Source organism: Platalea leucorodia (genome assembly GCF_965183815.1).
Source record: "Platalea leucorodia genome assembly, chromosome: W".
Classification (NCBI taxonomy): Eukaryota; Metazoa; Chordata; class Aves; order Pelecaniformes; family Threskiornithidae; genus Platalea; species Platalea leucorodia.
In genome coordinates this window covers 34078282-34100506 of record NC_138859.1, presented here as the reverse complement: position 1 = coordinate 34100506, position 22225 = coordinate 34078282, and positions in this window count along the sequence as shown.

Genomic DNA, 22225 nt, shown 5'->3' with positions numbered 1-22225 from the left:
ATTTTCTTCACACTAGCTGGTATGGGGCTATGTTTTGGATTTGTGCTGGAAACAGTGTTGATAATACAGGGATGTTTTAGTTACTGCTGAACAGTGCTTACACAGAGTCAAGGCCTTTTCTGCTTCTCACATCACCCCGCCAGCGAGTAGGCTGGGGGTGCACAAGAAATTGGGAGGGGACACAACTGGGACAGCTGACCCCAACTGACCAAAGGGATATTCCATACCATATGATGTCATGCTCAGCATATAAAGCTGGGGGAAGAAGAAAGAAGGGGGACATTCAGAGTTATGGTGTTTTGTCTTCCCAAGTAACCATTACGCATGATGGAGCCCTGCTTTCCTGGGGATGGCTGAACACCTGCCTGCCAATGGGAAGCAGTGAATGAATTCCTTGGTTTGCTTTGCTTGCGCACACAGCTTTTGCTTTACGTATTAAACTATCTTTATCTGAACCCACGAGTTTTCTCACTTTTACCCTTCTGATTCTCTCCCCCATCCCATTATGAGGGGAGTGAGTGAGCAGCTGTGTGGTTCTTAGTTGCTGTCTGGGGTTAAACCATGACATAATGTAACCACCATAACAAGAATGTCCTTCTGACTCTGCCTCTGAATTTCTCACTATGAAATTATAGTAAAACACTTGGAATAAAATGTGAATAGTTTATATATAACACAGTAATGTAACAGGATTAAGTTAAACTAATAATACCACATCATTAACTAGCACAGAATTCAGATTACTTTAAAACTTCTGAAAATTTCTTTAATTGTATTTTCTTTTTTTCTGAATTAATGAGGCCAGGCCATAACATGTCTGAAGAAAATTAAGTCTTTTGTTACAGGAGTGCAAATGCAGTGGCATAGTATCTAAGATACCAGACAATACGGATAGTTGTAATAATATTTTCATCACATTTTAAATGGACATCACAAAAAAGTTATTGTGATATAAGAATATACAATTTTGTTATAGCACAATATACAATATTGTGATATAAAAATATACAATTTTATATACAATATCACAGTAAGTTATTGTGATATAAGTTATTGAGAATGAACCAGAGAAATTAATGAAACACAAGCAAAGTTCTTCTGAAAAATACTTCTCTGTTTCTCACTTTTTCTTTTCAATGGAAAGTACATAATAGTGAGAACACTTTATCTATCTTCATAAGTGGTAAAAATTCTGGAAAGTTTAGCATTAACATGCCTATAATAAAAAAATATAAATGGTTGTCACAATAAGTTAGGCAACCATTATCTAATTCAATTTTCCAGAATTTATTTGCATTGGGTTTACGTGGCAAGGTTTTGGTAGTGGGGAGAGGCTGCAGGGGTGGCATGTGAGAGGAGAGACCAGGGGCTGCCCTCATACTGGACACAGACAGTTCCAGCTGGCTCCAACAGACCCACCGCAGGACAAATCTGAGCCAATCAGTGAAGCTGGTGGCACCTCTGTGAAAGTATATTTAAGAAAGGGTGAAAGGCTGCACAGCAGTGAATGAGGAGTGAGGGGAAAAAAAGTATGAGAAACAGTCCTGCAAACACCAAGGTCAGAGAAGGAAGAGGGGAAGGAGGAGCTTCAGGTGCCGGAGCACATAATTCCCCTGCAGCCCGCAGAGGAGGTATTCCCTGCAGCCCACACCAGAGCATGTGGATATTCCCTGAAGGAACTACAGCCTATGGAGAGCCCATGCTGGAGCAGGCTCTCCTGACAGGAACTATGGCCCATGGAGGATCCAGGCTTACCCTAAAGGACTGCAGCCAGTGGAAAGGACCCGCATTGAAGCAGTACTTGAAGGACTGCAGCCAGTGGAAAGGACCCGCATTGAAGCAGTACTTGAAGGACTGCAGCCCATGGGAAGGCCCCATGCTGGAGCAGGGGAAAAGTTTGAGGTGGAAGGAGTAGCAGAGAGGAACTATTATGAGCAGTTATTATGAACGGGGAAGAGTGGTGGTGGTGAGGTAGAGGAGTCGGGAATGAGGGAGTGAAGTTGAGCCTGGGGAAAAAAGGGGGGGGAGTGAAGGTGTTTTAGTTTTTGTCTTTGTTTCTCACTATCCTACTCTATTTTTAATTGGCGATAAATTAAATTAATTTTCCCCAAGTCAAGTCTGTTTTGCTTGTGATGGCAAATGGTAAGTGATCTTCCTGTCTTCACCTCAACCCACGAGCTTTTCCATCTTATTTCCCCCACCTGTCTTGTTGAAGAGGGGGAGTCAGAGGGTGGGCATGCAGCTGGCCAAGGTCAATCCACCACAACAATCTAGATAGAGAAAAAGAAAATAGCAGCAAGTAAGGTAAATCACATATTGAATAGGTTAAGGCAGCAGCTGATTGGCTTTATTAAAGCATCAGTCCCTAAGAAGCACATGCTTGGGAATCCCACGCTCCCTGTATGAGGAGTCTAAGACCAAGCAGTCATGACAAAAGAAGCTTCCTGAAGACTGACTGCTCCTTCCAGTTACATTATGTTGCTATATCATTTTGACTCAGTCAGTGTCTGTGATAACTTAATGGGAGAAACCAACACTCCACAGAATCATAGAATCACAGAATCACGGAATGGTTGAGGTTGGAAGGGACCTCTGGAGGTCATCTGGTCCCACCCCCCTGCTCAAGCAGGGCCACCTAGAGCCGATTGCCCAGGACCGTGTCCAGACTGCTTTTGAATATTTCCAAGGATGAAGACTACACAGCCTCCCTGGGCAACCTGTTCCAGTGCTCGGTCACCCTCACAGGAAAAAAGTGTTCCCTGATGTTCAGACAGAACCTCCTGTATTTCAATTTCTGCCCATTGCTTCTTGTCCTGTCACTGGGCACCATTTAAACGAGCCTGGCTCTGTCCTCTTTGCACCCTCCCTTCAGGTATTTGTACACATTGATGAGATCCCCCCAAGCCTTCTCTTCTCCAGGCTAAACAGTCGTCTTTACAGCAAGGACGTATTGCTGGCTCATGTTCAACTTGGTGTCCACCAGGGCCCCCAGGTCCTTTTCTGCCAAGCTGCTTTCCAGCTGGGTGCCCCTCAGCATTTATTGGTGCATGGGGTTGTTCCTCCTCAGGTGCAGGATTTTGCACTTCTTGTTGAACTTCATGAGGTTCCTCTCAGCCCATTTCTTCAGCCTGTCAAGGTCATCTTCCCCTCCCATTTTTCTGTTGCTCCCCTACCTCTTCAAGTATCCTGTATTATATGAAATCATACTTCTCCAGAGGCTTCTAAAAGTTATCACATTTTAATAATGTAGGAATAATGTCCTAAACAGGTGATTTAACCCCACCCCTACCAGATATGTAGGACTCTTACTGCCTTTTGTGAAGTCGGTCCCTGAAAACATATGAACACAACACAAGGTTCTGAGCAAGCTACCTCAGGTACTGGAAACAGAAGAGAAACTTATGTATGGCTCTTTGTCCAAGCTAATATACTCCAATTCTTAGAAAGGCCAAATAGTCTTAATTGAATACAACAACAAAGCTGTACCACTGTCAGGACTTGAAGAATATAGAATATGTCTAATAGCACAATGTTGAAGACAGCATAACTTTTGCACTATTATATGTTCTCTGAAAGCATATAATCTCATACAGCAACTACAGCTTGTCTTTTTGTAACTGTTTAGCCTTCTTGAGTATACTTACCCTGCCCTATTACACATATAACACTTTATGTATTCATGCATTTAAAGCAAGTCTAAAGAGGCTTCCAAACAAATTAAAGTCTATGAAAGACCTCGAAGAAACAGCACATTTATGAGTGAAGACATTAAGTTCCAAACCAAATCTATTGTTGACCTGCATTAATATTTCATATGTATCATTTCCTGTATCTGTCCCTTCCTCTTTTCCTTTATTTGTCTCATCTGTTAAGATTGAAAGCCCAGAGTATGTAGCCTGAGAGGGCCTTTATTCCATTTGGGGCCAATAGATATAATTGTAATAACTTTACTAAAAGGAACTCATTCAATTACTGAAGCAACATTTCCTAACAGACTTTCTGCATTATTTGTGTGTCAAAAGATGTCATTTTTCTCCATCAAAAGTTTATTAACTTTGCAAAAGTGAAAGATAGCACATTGGTAGACAGAAAAAAAATATATCCCCTTATTTTTCTAGTAAGAAAATAAGCAAGATTTTCAGTGCAAGTTCATCCATCTTACATGTATGCCTCAGCTCGATTCAGAAACAATTCTCCTATGAAAGAGCACTACTGAAGAGGAAGAAGGACTCAGTTTATTCCTCAAATAATTCTGAGACTTTTTAAAGAAAAAAATAGTTCACACAAAAGTTCCAAGAGTTTTTTTGTGCCCAGGAAGTTCTGCTGAAATGCATATACAACGTTTGATGGTGTATTGGGTTTGTGTGGCAAGGTTTTGGTAGTGCGGGGGGCTACAGGGACGGCTTCTGTGAGAAGATGCCAGAGGCTTCCCCTATGTCCAACAGAGCCAATGCCAGCCAGCTCCAAGATGGACCTGCCACTGGTCAAGGCTGAGCCTATCAGCAGCAGTGGTAGTGCCTCTGTGGTAACATATTTAAGAAGGGCGGAAAAAAACCCTGCACAACAGCAACTGCAGCAGTCAGAAGAGAGGAGTGAGAATATGTGAGAGAAACAACTATACAGACACCAAGGTCAGTGAAGAAGGAGAGGTAGGAGGTGCTCCAGGCACCGGAGCAAGATTCCCCTGCAACCCATGGTGAAGACCATGGTGAGGCAGGTTGTCCCCCTGCAGCCCATGGAGGCTAACGGTGGAGCAGATATCCACCTGCGGCCCATGGAGGACCCCACGCTGGAGCAGGTGGATGCGCCTGAAGGAGGCTGTGACCCCGCGGAAAGCCCACGCTGGAGCAGGCTCCTGGCAGGACCTGTGGACCCATGAAGAGAGAGGAGCCCATGCTGGAGCAGGTTTGCTGGCAGGACTTGTGACCTCTCAGGGGACCCACGCTGGAGCAGATCGTGAAAAACTGCAGCCCATGGGAAGGACTCACATTGGAGAAGCTCACGGAGGACTGTCTCCCATGGGAGGGACCCCACGCTGGAACAGGGGAAGAGTGTGTGGAGTCCTCCCCCCGAGGAGGAAGGAGCAGCAGAGACAATGTGTGATGAACTGACCACAACCCCCATTCCCCGTCCCCCTGCGCTGCTTGGGGGGGAGGAGGTAGAGAAAATCGGGAGTAAAGTTAAGCCCAGGAAGAAGAGAGGGGTGGGGGGAAAGTGTTTTAAGGTTTGGTTTTATTTCTCATTACCCTACTCTGATTTGATTGGTAATAAATTAAGCTAATTTCCCCGTCGAGTCTGTTTTGCCTGTGACAGTAATTGGTGAGTGATCTCTCCCTGTCCTTATCTCAACCCAGGAGCTTTTCATTATATTTTCTCTCCCCTGTCCAGCTGAGGAGGGGGCATGATAGAGCAGTTTGGTGGGCACCTCGCATCCAGCCAGGGTCAATCTACCACAAATGGACTCTTCCTAAGAATTACAATGTAAGGAGCATACACACCTGACTCTGGAATTGCCACTTTCACTCTGTGCAGTAAGCTACTTTAGAACTTTGAATGGAAAATTTGACCATTAATCAAGGCACTACAGTAGTCAGAATCACAAAGTGCTTGAGATTGGAAAAGACCTCTGAAGATCGAGTCCAACCCCCCTGCTCAAAGCAGTGTCAACTAGAGCAGGTTGCCCAGGAGCGTGTCTAGTTGAGTTTTGAATATCTCCAGATATCTCCAGATGGAGACTCCAAAACCTCTCTGGGAAATCTGTTCCAGTGTTTGATCACCCTTACAGTAAATTTTTTTTGTATGTTTAAATGGAATTTCTTGTATTTCAGTTTGTGCCCAATTGAGAGTTTAGTTTCCTATTGTGCCAGACTTTGTCTGTAAATCCCTTTGAGACAAACTCACTGTGAAACAGGAAAAATAATATCTACTCTCCAGACTTGTGTTGCAGGATACATCTATTAATATGGTTTAAATGAACAGTTTTAATGAGACAGAAAAGAAAGGTATGATATCCTTTACTTCCAGGAAACAAACTGGGTTTCAGAACATAGGCCCATAACACCAATAGCAAAGCAAAACTTACTCTCCAGTAGATATTTAACCTACACAATTTGGAATACTAATGCAAGCAACATTGTTGGAAAGGCAAAACATCAGTAGACTATTAGTTGCTTCATTTACTAAAAAAATACTTTAAAGGTAAGTATTTTTCAATTATATCTTTATGTAAAAGGTAGAAATATAATGTAAATTTATTATTATAATATCTATTATCTTATTATTAGTGTCTAAATTCTATTTCTAAAATTCATATTTTAAATATCTATATTTTAAAGAATTGTATGCTCAAGGCAATCTGACCTTATATGTAAGATAATTCAGCCTCCCCCTCCGTAGTGATCCTGACCAGAAGGCCATTGTACATTGAGGAATTAGTGATCCACATAACAGTTAACCTGAGTAGGCCCAGCCCTGTGCTATGTTGTGCTGCATGTACAGCTTGACCTTCAGGCCTGTGTTGTGCTGCTCATATTCCTTGGCTGCAGGATAAACTTATCCAGCTCATTCTAACAGAGGAGCCTGCAAGCAGCTCCCACTAGGTACTGGTGATTACACCACCTGTGTTTCCTTGCCTTTAAAAGTGCAGCAAGTTCTCATGTGAACATCCTTTTTGTTTGACAGTAGAAATGATGAATAGAGTTACTTTCTTGTAAGAAAAATCCTATTGAATGACCAAAATAGGATAACCCTTTGTATAAATGGGGTCTGTATAGTGTGCTGAGCCCTGATCAGAGGCCTGTCCAATGTTGCACAACTCAGGATTCCCAGCACCTGAAGGGACATACGATTATCTATACTATCCTTTCTTTCTTTATAGTGTTAGCTCTAATAAATAGCATTGTGAATGATACCTTACAGACTCTAAGTGCCTTTCTTACTGGGATCATAATGGACTGGCATCTCCTGGTGCAAAACACCCCCTCCCCCAATGACCATTCTGTTTTGACTTTGAAATATCGTTGTAATGGGCATTGAGACTATTCGGAAAGTCACTGCCGTTAATGATCCAAGATCAGTCAAGGATGGTGACACCCCCCCCCTCTACTCCCTGGCCATTCCCTGGCCTGAGCCAGGATAGCATTAAATAACTCCCTGTAAAAGCAAGCAAATCAAGAGATACAGCCCTGAAACTCTTCATTTCTTACTCTAATAATAAAACAACAGCAAAATAAAAGCATTAGTTTTTGGCTTGTTTTCCACCTTTTGGCCAGCTCAGGTCAAAATGTCCAGAGATCCACCTGAGATGACATATCGAGCTAGTATGGTCAAGGCAAGTTAACCGACTTCATACAAGAGAAAAATATGACCAGTTGTCCTGGTTTCAGCAGGGATATAGTTAATTTTCTTCCTAATAGCTGGTATAGTGCTGTGTTTTGGATTTAGGATGAGGACAATGTTGATAACACACTGATGTTTTAGTTGTTGCTAAGTAGTGCTTACACTAAGTCAAGGACTTTTCAGCTTCCCATGCTCTGCCAGGTGCACAAGAAGCTGGGAGGGAGCATAGCCAGGACAGCTGACCCAGACTGGCCAAAGGGCTATTCCATACCATATGACGTCATGCTCAGTATATAAACTGGGGGGAGTTGGCCAGGGGGCAGCGATTGCTGCTTGGGGGTGTGCTGGGCATCGGTTGGTGGGTGGTGAGCAGTTGCATCACTTGTTTTTCCTGGGTTTTCTCTCTCTCTCTCTCTTGTTTTCCTTTTCATTACAATTATTTATTTATTTATCATCATAATCATTATATTTCAATTATTAAACTGTTCTTATCTCAACCCACAAGTTTTCTTACTTTTGCTCTTCCGATTCTCTCCCGCATCCCAACCAGGGGGGTGGGAGGGTGAGCGAGCAGCTGTGTGGTGCTTGGTTGCTGGCTGGGGTTAAACCACGACACCAGTGCTACATCCTACAAATTTAAATTTAATTTCAAATTTAAATGAAAACAGGTGGGCCACCTAGTATGAAATGGGGGGCACAAGTCTAGAACAAATTTGAAGCTTATTCTTTTGGATCATTATCAAATCTTTCATTTTTACTTTCCAGTCATTTCAGCTTGTCAGACACATACACATGCAGAGGAACAAGCTTTTACTTGTGTGAAAGGAAGAAACTAACTCATTGAAGGATACAGGCAACACTAAAAAGATGGTTTATGTGTGAAAGATATAACATTATATGGACTACAGATAACTACAATCCTAGTAAATATTCTTTTTTGGACTAAGGATATTCACATACAAAATAAGATTTTAATTAAATGTCAGTGCTTCATCTAAACTAGGTTTATATACCTCAAGTGACAAAGCTTCTATGAATACATTCAAGGTGAAAGAATACCAGTTTTATTGATGAAATGATGAAATTTTGCTATCAGATAGATGGAAAGGCAGCTTCTCACAGAAAAAGCTAAAAATGAGGTGAAATGATTAGATATTTTTGCAAGTGGTAATAATGTTATTGTTCTTGCTTGTTTAGCTTCAGTCTCACAAGCAAAAAAGTTCACACTTCTACTGACAAAGTTATATTATTTCCAGTAATTATGCCATTATCTGTGTTTCCAGCATAGTCACCATATTGTTTCCATCACAAACCATAAGCCATTGCTTTTTACTCAGTGGGGCAGTATTTTATTCTGAGCACTCCCATCAAAAATCAGTGTTTAAGTAAATTATTTCTCAAAGTGGAAAAAAAACCATAAGACTTTCTCTCCCCAGTTATTGTAATGCTTCAGTGAACAATAAACTAATTGTATTAGCTTCAGATGGAGTGCTGACAATGAATTTGTCATACCTCAGCTACAGGTTAGTCAGCAAGACTCATTTTGTAAATTCAAGGACAGCAAACATACAGAACACCATGGGCATAAGACCAGCTATTGTAAAATGGCTACTCTGCAAGATAAAAGGAACAGAGACAAGTAAAGGGTGTGATACAGTAATTGAGTCAAATAGGACTTCACAAACCCACAGGATAAATTTGTCATAGTTTATTTCTGTTGGGGATACTACCATAGTTTAAAGAGACCACATCTATGAAGTGGAAAAGCCTAAACTAATCTCTCATTTTTTCCTAGAGAGCAGCGACAATCTTGACACACTTTGGCAATTGTTGCAATTGAGAAGCCAGACGTAGATTTACCAGCAGAACCAAGGGAATGGAGGATTTGACCCTCAGTTAGCATGGCCAGAGGAGCACATCTTTCTGTGTTATGGGATGTGGCAGTTACAGTGCAATCTGTTTGTCGGATCACAGAGTTGTCCATGCATGAACACCACACAAAGTTGATAACAGAGGGTCTTTTGACTTTCTGGCATGTTCTATTCACTCTCTTTCAGCTTGTCACATGATATGCTTGATCTTGTTTTTAAGATCAGCAGGAGAGACACAGCCTGGCCTCAGGGATCCATACCAAGAAGCAAGATTACCTGTTCAGTGAAAACTAGAAGGAGCATAAGAAACCTATTTCCCCCAGTAATTTCAGTAAGACATTTGATCAGGATTGATCATAATATCTATAAATAGATCTATATATTGGGTCTCACTGGGATGGAGTTCATTTTCTTCATAGCCGCCCATATGGTGCTGTGTTTTAGATCGGTGACTAAAACTCTGCTAACACAGCAATGTTTTAGTTATTGCCGATCAGTGCTTGCGCAGTGTCAAGGCCTTCTCTGTTTCTCACTCTGCCCTCCCAGCAAGTAGGCTAGGGGTGAACAGGAGGTTAGGAGGGGATATATCCATCATATTTGAAAAGTAATGGCAGTCAGGCAAAGTCCACAGTGACTGGAAAAAGGGAAACATCACCCCCACTTTTAAAAAGGGTAAAAAGAAGAACCCTGGGAACTACTGATCAGTCAGCCTCACCTCTGTGCCTGACAAGATCATGGAGCAGATCCTCCTGGAAGACATGTTGAAATATATGGAAGGCAGGGAGGTGATTAGAGGCAACCAACATGGCTTCACCAAGGGCAAAATTGTGCCTGACTAATATCTGGTGGCCTTCTACAACTGAGTGACTGCATCAGTGAACAAGGGAAGAGCTACAGTAATCTACCTGGACTTCTGTAAGGCCTTTGATACTGTCCCCCACAACATCCTGGCCACTAAATTGGAGAGATATGGGTTTCATGGATGGACTATTAGATGGATTAGGAACTGATTGGATGGCTGCATCTGAAGAGTTACAGTCAACGGCTCAGTGCCCTAGTGGAAACCAGTATGGAATGGTCTCCCTCCCTCAAGGGTCCATACTGGGACCAATGTTAATTTAATATCTTCATCAATGACAGATCTTTGGTAAGCAACTGATATCACGCATAACCTTGTAGTATGGTAACTCTGATTTTGTCTTGGTAACTTTGATTGCATGCTGAATCGATGCTAATGAAAAATTACATAAACTTTGCATGTACAATCCCTTAGACATAAACCGTTGACCAAGTCTGAGACTAGGTTTGGACCTAGCCGCACCTAGACTCCTCTCTGAGGAAGGAGTTTAGAAAGCAAGGGGGTCCACTCTGAACCTTGTGACTCAACAGGAGGGTCCTCTGTACCCTTTTGTGTCCCTGGTCTCTCTGTGAATCAGTCTAAGTAAGTGTAACTCAATTTTCCTTTGTATGTTTCTCCCATGCAGTAATTAGAGTGAACCTTGCCATCAAATTTTGTTAAGTCGCACTTTTACAACATGTTATTAAAACCACTTTTGCTAATACCTTTGATGGTGATTCCTTAGGCAATCTAAATCACTCTTTCATGACAAATTGGCATAGTTGCCAGGATACTAAATAAGGATTTGTGACACATAGTGGGATCAAGTGCACCCTCAGCAAGTTTGCAGACGACACCAAGCTGAGTGGTGCAGTTGATTCACTAGAGGGAAGGGATGCCATCCAGGGGGGCCTGGACAAAGTTGAGGAGTGGGCCCATGTGAACCTCATGAAGTTCAGCAAGGCCAAGGGCAAGGACCTGCACATGGGTCGGGGCAATCCCCAACATCGACGCAGACTGGGGATGAATGGATTGAGAGCAGCCCTGCAGAGAAGGACTTGGGGGTACTGGTGGATGAAAAGCTGGACATGAGCCAGCAATGTGCTCTGGCAGCCCAGAAAGCCAACCATATCCTGGGCTGCATCAAAAGAAGTGTGGCCAGCAGGTCGAGGGAGGTGATTCTCCCCCTCTGCTCTGCTCTGGTGAGACCCCACCTGGAGTACTGCATCCAGCTCTGGGGTCCCCAGTAGACATGGACCTGTTAGAGTGGGTCCAGAGGAGGGCCATGAAAACGGTCAGAGGGCTGGAATAACTCTCCTCTGAAGAAAGTCTGAGAGAGTTGGGGTTGTTCAGCCTGGAGAAGAGAAGGCTCCGGGGAGACCTTATTGCAGCCTTTCAATATTTATATATTGAGCCTCCTTTATAGGAGGCTCATAATAATGAGAGAGAGAGACTTTTTACCAGGGCCTGTAATGACAGGACAAGTGGCAATGGTTTTAAACTGAAAGAGAGTAGATTTAGATTGGACATAAGGAAAAAAAAATTCACAGTAAGGATGGTGAGACACTGGAACAGGTTGCCCAGAGAAGTTGTGGATGCCCCATCATTGGAAGTGTTTGAGGTCAGGCTGGATGGTGCTTTGAGCAACCTGATCTAGTGAAAGATGTGCCTGCCCATGGCAGGGGGGTTGGAACTAGATGATCTTTAAAGGTCCCTTCCAACCCAAACCATTCTATGATTCTACAGCCAGGACAGCTGACCTGAACTGACCAAAGGGATATTCCATGCCATATGACATCATGCTCAGCAATAAAACTGAGGGGAGTCTTTCCAAGGTAACTGTTGCTCAGAGACTCACTGTCTGCTGATGTCAGGTGGTGAGTGATTACCTTTGCATCACTTGTTTTGGTTTCTCCTTGTAAGAAGCCATCTCTAGATAAGTATCATAACAGTACTATCTATCTGCAGCAATATTTTTTATTGTGTTGTCATCTTACTGTGGAGTTCACTTCTGATGCCTATAAGTGTACTAATTCTACTCTGCTAGTATCCTAGTTGTTAAAAAATAACTTGAGATTTTTCTAAAAATGTGCATCTTTATTTATTACTCTGGTTCCATTGCCATTTCCTCAAGCCATGGTTTTATTTTTACAGGTAAACATACATTATTTTTCCAGTCTAGCAGTGAGTATTCTTCTTTGTGTAAAACAACAGGTCTAAGAATGTGCCAGCTAGTTCAGATTTAAAACTAGTCTTATGGACTCACTTTTGAAAACAATGCATAAAAAAAAAATAATCCAAGAGGCATGCTTTTGAAAGTAGAAAATATTTCTGAATGTGCTTAGTGCATTTTGTCCACTGGTATTTGTTAGGAGAGTGTTTGTGGCGAGGCCTCTCAGATAAAATTGAAGTTTGATGACAAAACGTCACAAGCGAGCCCAGGGAGTCACAGATCGTGTCAGTTCAGAAGGCAGGAGTCAGACAGGACAATGCAGTTATGCTAGGTACAGGGTTCGGCCATCCAGACTAGAGTTGGGAGGTGGTGAGTGATTTCTTTTGCATCACTTGTTTCTTTTTTTTTTTCTCTTTCCTTCACTTATTAAGCTGGCTTTATTTTGACCCACAAGTTTTTCTTGCTTTTGCTCTTCTGATTCTCTCCTTGGTCTCACTGGGAGGGGGAATAAGCGAGTGGCTGGTGGGTGCTTAGCTGCTGGTCAGGGTGAACCCACCACAGTAATTTTTGATGCCCAACGTGGGGCTCGAGGGGTTCGAGATCATAGATTCATAGAACCATAGAATCATATTTGGGTAGGAAGGGACCTTTGAAAGATCATCTAGTCCAACCCCTCCGCAATGGGCGGGGACATCTTTCACTCGACCAGGTTGCTCAAAGCACCGTCCAACCTGACCTTGAACACTTCCAACTATGGGGCATCCACAGCTTCTCTGGGCAACCTGTTTTCCAGTGTCTCACCACCCTCGTCGTAAAAAATATTCTTCCTTATTTCCAACCGAAACCTACCCTCTTTCAGTTGTTTAAAACTGTTACCCCTTGTCCTGTCGCTACAGGCCCTGGTAAAAAAGTCTCTCTGCATCTTTCTTATAAACCCCCTTCAAGTATTGAAAGGCCGCAATAAGGTCTCCCCGGAGCCTTCTCTTCTCCTCAGCCTTTCGTCATAGGAGAGGTGTTCCAGCCCTCTGACCATTTTCGTGGCCCTCCTCTGGACCCGCTCTAACAGGTCCACGTCTGTCTTGTACTGGGGACCCCAGAGCTGGGCGCAGGACTCCAGGTGGGCTCTCACGAGAGCGGAGTAGAGGGGGAGAATCACCTCCCTCGACCTGCTGGCCACGCTCCCGTTTACGCGGCCCAGGATTCGATTGGCTTTCTGGCCTGCAAGCGCACACTGCCAGCTCGTATCCAATTTTTCGTCTGTGGCAATACAGCATCCCGGAAAGAATCGAGTCAGACAAGGGGACTCATTTCCAAAACAACCTCATAAACACCTGGGCCAAGGAACATGGCAGTGGATGCATCACATCCCCTATCATACACCAGCCTCCAGAAAGACTGAACAATACAATAGACTATTAAAGAATATACTTGCAACAAAACCTGCATTAAGACCAGTGCCGAGAAGAAACAACAGCGAGTTATGGTCATTGGTGATTTCCTCCTGTGCAGAACGGAAGCACTCAATTGCAGACTGGACCCTCTTTTCAGGGAAGTTGGCTGCCTCCCTGGGGCCTGAATTAGGGACGTCACCACAAGACTGAAGAGCCTAGTACAACCTTCAGACTACTAGCCATTCCTGCTCTTTCATGTGGGTACTAATGATGCCACAACAAAAAGTCTGAGGTCAATCAAAAGAGATTTCAGAGCCCTGGGAAGAATGCTAAAAAATTCAGGAGCACAGGTAGTGTTTTCCTCAATCCTCCTAGTAATGGGAGGAGAGTTTGGAAGAAATAGGCATGCCCAGGATATCAATACCTGGCTACAGGACTGGTGCCTCCACCAAAACTTTGGGGTTTTTAACCATGGAAGAGCCTTTGAGACACAAGATATGCTGGGGCCTGATGGGATCCACCTGTCTTGATGGGGAAACACATCTTTGGGCATAAGCTGGCAGGACTGATCGAGAGAGCTTTAAACTAGAATCGATGGGGGAAGGAGATACCAACAGGATTGCAGTAGGTAAGCCAAAGGCTGGCATGGCATCTCCTGAGGGTGGCAATGCTAGTGGGAACATTTACACTGCTCCTGGGAGCACAGAGAGCTCAGGAGCGTATCTGAAATGCTTGTATACCAATGCACACAGTATGAGAAACAAACAGGATGAACTGGAAGCGTTGGTCAGTTCCCAGAGCTACGATATCATTGGTATTAGTGAGACTTGGTGGAATGAGTCCCATGACTGGAGTGCTGGGATGGAGGGCTACAGGCTGTCAGTGTTTAAGAGGCATTTGGACAATGCCCTCAATAACATGCTTTAACTTTTGGTCAGCCCTGAATTGGTCAGGCAGTTGGACTAGATGATCATTGTAGGTCCCTTCCAACTGAAATATTCTACTCTATTCTATTCTATTCTAAGAGCGATGGTTGATGGGACATTCAAGTACTGGGATGCAAATTTAGCAGAAGCCACTTGGCTGGTTAACACCAGAGGATCTGCTATTCGACCTGGCCTTGCCCAAACAAAAACTCTATGTACTGTAGAAGGAGTTAAGGTTCCCCATAGTGTGCATAAGGAACTGGCTGGGAAAGACAGCGTGGGTTGCTTCTCCCTTGGGAAATGGCAAACCCATTTGTGGGATTACTTTCACTCAAGGACCTGGGTACAATTGGTGGATAATGCAGGAGAAGGGGGAAATCTGATGCGTACCTCAAGGAAATTTAACCTCGGGTGAAAATAACCCATGATTTGAATCGTATATTGTAGGACATATTACAGCAGGAACTATCCAAACCAACAGAGGATGAGCCTCACAAGAAATTGGGCAAGTGCAGCAGCTACTTATCCTGAGATAACTTTGGCACCCAGTAACTCATCACAACATGTCACCCCTCTTGTCCTAAACAACCACCGTACAGATGAAACCCAAGTCATGGTGTCCCGATCCAAAGTCGGGGGAGGTTTTGATATGATCCCAAGGACGAGATTAAGACGCAAACGAGGTCAAATGCCGTACAACCTTTTGACTTTATTTTGGTGAACGAAGGGGTGAGGACGGGGTAGGGAAACAGGGGGGAAAAAGAGAGAGAGAGTGAGAAAAAAGAGAGAAAGAACGTGTTCAGGTGGGTGAGAAGAGAGCCACGTAGGGGAACTAGCTACCGCCACTCCGAGTCCGGCGTTGTCCCGTCGATCCAGCCTCTGTGTCCGCAGGAGCAGCTTCCAAGGAGTGCGCGGGGTAGGACGAGAAGGAAAAGAGGACCTCAAAAGGCGCATGCGGTCCTTTTATAGGGCCATGCACATGCGCAGAACGGGTCTGCGTATATGCAGTTTGCGCTTCTGCTTTTTGCGCCCTGGTGTCTGCGCCGGCGTGCGTGCAGTTCATGGCCCCGCCTTTCGCGTCCTGGCCTCTGCCTTTCGCACCCTGGTCTCTGTGCAGGCGTGCGTGCAGTTCATGGTCCTGCCTTTTGTGTCCTGGTCTCTGCACGGGCATCCTGTGGTGGTTTCGTCGGGGGCTGGATGTCGAAACCAGAAGATGGCAGTAGAACGGCAATGTCGAGACAATTCTGGTTCCATAACAGTCCTCGACACATGGACTAGATTAACTCAATGAACATTTCATGGACATTTGATGGGAGCGACCTACATACTACAGGAATGATATCAGTATATATATTAAAGGACAGGAAGTAGGATGGTGGTCAATGAGGTTGACTAGGATGGAGTTCATTTTCTTCATAGCAACCTGTATGGTGCTGTGTTTTAGACTGGTAACTAATACAGTGCTGATAACACACCAGTGTTTTGGATATTGCTGAACAGTGTTTGCACAGCAGCATCAAGGCCTTCTCTGTTTCCCACTCTGCCCCCACCCCCCCCATCAAGTAGGCTAGGGGTGGGCAAGAGGCTGGGAGGGGCACAGCCAGGACAGCTGACGGAACTTGACCAAAGGGATGGATTATTCAGTGGATAAGGAATTGGCTGGATGGTCGCATCCAGAGGGTAGTAGTGGTCAACAGCTCAATGTCCGGATGGAGAACAGTGACGAGTGGTGTCCCTCAGGGGTCTGTTCTGGGGCAAGTGCTGTTCAATATCTTCATCAATGACATCATAGACAGCAGGATTGAGTGCACCCTCAGCAAGTTTACAGATGACACTAAGCTGAGTGGTGTGGTTGACATGCCTGAGGGATGGGATGCCATCCAGAGGGACCTGGACAAGCTCGAGAAGTGGGCCCATATGAACCTCATGAGGTTCAACAAGGACAAGCGCAAGGTCCTGCACCTGGGTCAGGGCAATCCCCGGTATCAATACAGGCTGGGTGATGAAGGGATTGAGAGCAGTCTGGCAGAGAAGGACTTGGGGGTACTGACAGACAAAAAGCTGGACATGAACCAGCCAATGTGCGCTTCCAGCCCATAAAGTCAACTGTATCCTGGGCTGCATCAAAAGAAGCATGGCCAGCAGGTCGAGGGAGGTGATTCTCCCCCTCTGCTCCGCTCTCATGAGAGCCCACCTGGAGTACTGCATCCAGCTCTGGGGTCCACAGTACAAGGAAGACATGGACCTGTTAGAGCAGGTCCAGAGGAGGGCCACAAAAATCATCAGAAGGCTGGAATAACTCTCCTCTGAAGAAAGTCTGAGAGAGTTGGGGTTGTTCAGCCTGGAGAAGAGATGGCTCTGGGGAGACCTTATTGCAGCCTTTCAAAAAGGGCTTATAAGACAGATGGGGACAGACATGGGTGACTTCAACTACCCAGACATTTGCTGGAAGAACAATACAGCAGCTTGCATGTCATCCATCAAGTTCCTGGAATGCGTAGAGGACTGTTTCCTCTTACAAATGTTAGATGAGCTAACCAGGAAGGAGGCACTGCTGGACCTGCTATTCACAAACCAAGAAAACCTGCTTTGTAATATCTCGGTCAGTAACAACCTTGGCTGCAGTGATCACAATATTGTGGAGTTCGGGATCCGGCTGAGCATGCTGAAGGTTAGCACCAAGACAAGGGTTCTAGATTTTAGAAGAGCAAACTTCAGCTCTCTCAGAGCTCAGTTGGGAGGGATTCCGTGGGAAGCTTGCAGGGAGGATAAAGGAGCCAGCGAGTGCTGGGAGTTCTTCAAGAATGCTCTCTTGGAAGCACAAAACCAGTTTATCCCCTATAAAAGAAAGGGAAGGAAGCGGAGCAAGAGGCCCCCTTGGCTCAACCATGAGCTCCTGGATCTGCTTAAAACCAAGAGAGATGCGTACCAGAGATGGAGAAGTGGAAGATTATCCACTGAGAACTACAAGGGCATTGCCAGAGTGTGCAGAGATGCAGTTAGAAAAGCAAAAGCTCAGCTTGAATTGGAACTGGCCAGAGATGTCAAAAATCACAAGAAAGGGTTCTTCAGGTATGTAAGTTGCAAGCGGAAACAGAAGGAAAACATAGGCCCACTGTTAAACAGTAGAGGTGAATCAGTCACCAACAGTGCTGAAAAGGCAGAGGTTCTCAACACTTTCTTCACCTCTGTCTTTACCAACACTGTTGGATCCCAGGCGTTGGGAACGAAAACCCAGGTTGATCCAAACATAGACCCACCATCAGTGAAGGAGGAGTTAGTATGTGAATTATTACAGGAGCTTGACCCCTACAAATCGATGGGCCCTGATGCCATCCACCCGAGGGTGTTGAGAGAGCTGGCTGATGTCATTGCGGGGCCACTCTCTATAATCTTTGAGAAGTCGTGGAGATCAGGGGATGTCCCAGAGGACTGGAGGAAGGCGAATGTTACCCCTATCTACAAGAAGGGCTCAAGGGAGGATCCGGGTAATTATAGGCCCCTCATTTTACTTCAGTCCCCGGGAAAGTTATGGAACGGATCCTCCTGGGGGCCATCACGAGTCAAATAAAGCACGTGATTGGGAAAAGCCAACACGGCTTCACCAAGGGCAGATCGTGCCTGAGAAATCTGGTGGCCTTCTATGATAAAGTGACCTGCTTGGTTGACGTGGGGCGAGCAGTCGACGTTGTCTACCTAGACTTCTCCAAGGCTTTTGATATGGTTCCCCACAGCCTTCACCTGGAGAAATTGATGTGTTATGGCCTAGACAAGTGGTCTGTGCAGTGGGTGAGGAATTGGCTGGCGGGCCGCACCCAAAGGGTGGTGGTAAATAGCTCTTTTTCAAACTGGCAACCCATCACAAGTGGGGTCCCCCAGGGATCGATATTGGGCCCAATGCTATTCAATATCTTCATAAGTGATCTGGATAATGGGATCAAGTGTAGCCTGATGAAGTTTGCAGATGACACCAAACTGAGTGGGGAAGTAGACACTCTGGAAGGGAGAGCCACCCTGCAGGAAGATCTGGATAGGCCAGAAGAGTGGGCTAACAAGAACCTTATGAAGTTTAACAAGGACAAGTGTAAGGTCTTGCACCTGGGAAAACATAATCCAGGAGTGCAGCACAGGCTGGGATCCACCTGCCTGAAGAGCAGCTCCGTGGAAAGGGACCTGGGGGTCCTGGCAGACAGGAAGCTCAATATGAGTGAACAGTGTGCTGCTGCGGCCAAGAAGGCCAATAGGATGCTGGGTTGCATCAAAAAGGGCATCACCAGCAGAGATAAAGAAGTCATTATCCCTCTCTACTCGGTGCTTGTCAGGCCACACCTGGAATACTGTGTACAGTTCTGGTCCCCGCTATACAAAAAAGATGTGGACAGGCTGGAGGGGGGCCAGAGAAGGGCCACCAAGATGATCAAGGGTCTGGGAAGCCTGCCATATGAGGATAGGCTGAGAGAGCTGGGTTTGTTCAGCCTTGAGAAAAGGAGGCTTAGAGGTGATCTCATCACCATGTACCAGTACTTAAAGGGGAGCTACAAAGAAGATGGAGACTCCCTTTTTACAAGGAGTCACATGGTGAGGACAAGGGGTAACGGGTACAAGTTACTCTTAGGGAGATTCCGATTGGACACAAGAGGAAAATTTCTCACAATGAGAACAGTCAACCATTGGAATAATCTCCCCAGGGAAGTGGTTGACTCTGCTACGCTGAACACGTTTAAGACTCAGCTGGACATGGTGCTGGGCCATCTCATCTAGACTGTGCTGTTGCCTAGAAAGGTTGGACCAGATGATCCTTGAGGTCCCTTCCAACCTGGTATTCTATGATTCTATGATTCTATGAGACATTTTAATAGGGCCTGTAGCGATAGGACAGGGGGTAATGGTTTTAAACCATTCAGACTAGATATAAGGAAAAAACGTTTTACGATGAAGGTGGTGAAACACTGGAACAGATTGCCCAGAGAGGTTGTAGATGCCCCATCATTGGAAGTGTTCAAAGTTGGGTTGGACAGGCTTTGAGCAACCTGATCTAGTTGAAGATGTCCCCGCTCTTTGCAGGGGGATTGGACTAGATGACTGTTAAGTCCCGATCTGATTGTCAGGCTCGGGGAAGGTTTGTAATGATCCCAAGGGCGAAATTAAGACACAAACGAGGTCATATGCCGCCAATCAGACGTTTTATTGGGTAAATATAAAAGAGTAAAGCGATAGGAAAGGCAGGAAATATTAGGAGGAAATTAAGCAAGCATCCAGAGAGAGAGAAGCAAAGAATAGTCACCACCATGGATCCAGCGGCGTCCCGTTGGTCCTGTCTTCAGTTTTTCGGTGGTGGATGGCCACACTCAGGTTTCGTTGTGCCGTCTTTTATCTGGTGTTGGAGAGGGAGTTTGCCCTCTCGTTTCCGTTTGGTTACCCAGGGCAACATCATGTACCCAACACATGCACATCTACTGGTGGGGCAAGCGGCCTGACCAGATACCAGTTGGTGTCCTATTCTTGGTGGTGCCCGATAAGCCAAAGAATGGCCTGCTGCTTCAGCAAGTTTGCACAGGCTTCCTTGCCAGATGGTGGTACTTGATAAGCCAAAGAGTGGTCTGCCCTCGGGTCTTGTCAGACAAAAGAGTGGTCTGCTGTCTGGTCTTATCAGATAAACACACACAAGCAAGCTTTGAGACAATTGTTCTTAACACTTCAGTCTCTTACACCACCCCGTGGCTCAAAGATTGCTGTCTTGACTCGCAGATCTCTGCCTTCATGGCCCATGGTGGTGATAGAGGGAGAGGATAGTAAGGTAAGAAGAGAGCATTTGTTTACACAATTTTTACAACTAAAGGTTTTGGTTGGTACACTGCACGGATATACTTAACACTGTCTGGTGATGGGGCAGCAACAAATTGCATGTTAGTCACAACATGTTGAATTAATTGAACAAAACATGGAATGATACATGGTAAAAATAATAGCATTGCTAATCCACACAACATATAGAACAAGATACGCTTAACCCAAGGGGTACCTGGAAGCCATGAAAAGGGATCAAATTCCCAACCTTTCCAGGTCTGAACAGGAACATGGGCTAATTTTCTTATTCCAGAGGTTATTCGTTTAACAACTTGACCGTTATCGTCAATTTTTAAACAGCAATTAGAATCATTTAATTTACCACAAACACCTCCTTCTTCAGCTAGCAGGTAGTCGAGAACCATGCGATGTTGCAAAATTGCCATTCGCATTTGTGTGGTTTGATCTGCCAATAGGTCCAAGGCACGAGAGGTTTCATTGGTAATAATTTCTAAAATGGCTTGTAGTCGAATAATGCGATTTAAATTATAAACAGGTTCTCGAGCACCGTTAATCACTTCATTGGGGTTCCAGGTGGCAGGCCCATAGTGTTGGATAATTCGTTCTGGGGGCCACTCATCCTTTCCCCACGATTGGCTACTACCACCTGCTATAGCGGTATTAATAGATCGTTTGCTTCGTGTAAGATCATCATACAACTTAACACCCAAATTATTATCATCATTCTTGGGAAGCAGAAAGAACAGGGGACGAATTATTCCAACATAACATATTCCAGACCACTTTGCTGGTAACACTTTGTATGCATGGTGACCACACACCCAGTAGTGACCCTTTAAGGCTCGATGGCCATTAGCAAAAGGTCTTTTCCATTCTTTTGCTGATTTGCCAGCATGTAATAGAAAAGTTTGGAATGTGTTTTCTCCAAAATACAAGTATTCCTAGCACATACTGCAATTCCTTCTTTGACTCGGGCATTTTTATCTGATCTAGTGTGGAGAGGGTATCCTGAGGAATACATGTCATTCCTCCTTTCCACCAAATCCCTAGAAATTTAACTTTATTTGCAGGAGTCTGAATTTTCTCAGGCGGGATCTTTAACCCTAGGCTTTCTAAATGAGTGATAATGTTATCCTGTGTTGTCTGGACCTTTTCTGTTTGACTCCCTGCAATTAGCATATCATCGATGTACTGATAAACTTTAACCCCTTCCTGTGATGGGATTAGTTCTAATTCTCGTGCTAAAGCGTGGTGGGCTAAGGTGGGGGAATGTTTATATCCTTGAGGGAGCCCTGTAAAAGTAAACTGTTGCCCCTCCCAGGTAAAAGCAAAACGATCTTGGTCCTGCGGTTGCAGAGGGACCATAAAGAACATATCTTTAACATCAATAGTTGCCATAATAGGATGTGCTTGTTCTTGAATAGTGGCTATGAGTTCGGCAATGTTTGGTACAGCAGCTGTTAACGGGCCCGTGTTTGCATTGAGCCTTCGGTAATCGACTGCTAGTCTCCACTTCCCATTTGGTTTTCGGACATGCCATACAGGAGAATTAAAGGGAGAGTGAGTAGAAACTACAACCCCCTGTTCCTTTAATTCCTCCAGTACTGGGGAAATCCCCTCTCGTGCCCCCAGGGGCAAGGGATAGGGTTTAACATTTGTTAATCTTGAAGGGGGAAGTAAAGGTGCAGCTTGTAAAAGCCCTATATTTATCAGTGGCACACCAAAAGACCAGCTTCCCCCTTTATTGTCTGTCCACACTTTACCCTTCAGGACATCAAGCCCTAAAAGATTAAGCGGGAGCGGCCCCACAACCATTTCCACTGGAGTGGCTGTCTCCTCCCCTGGTAGCTGTAAATTGACCGTAGCCAGTGCCTGTGCTT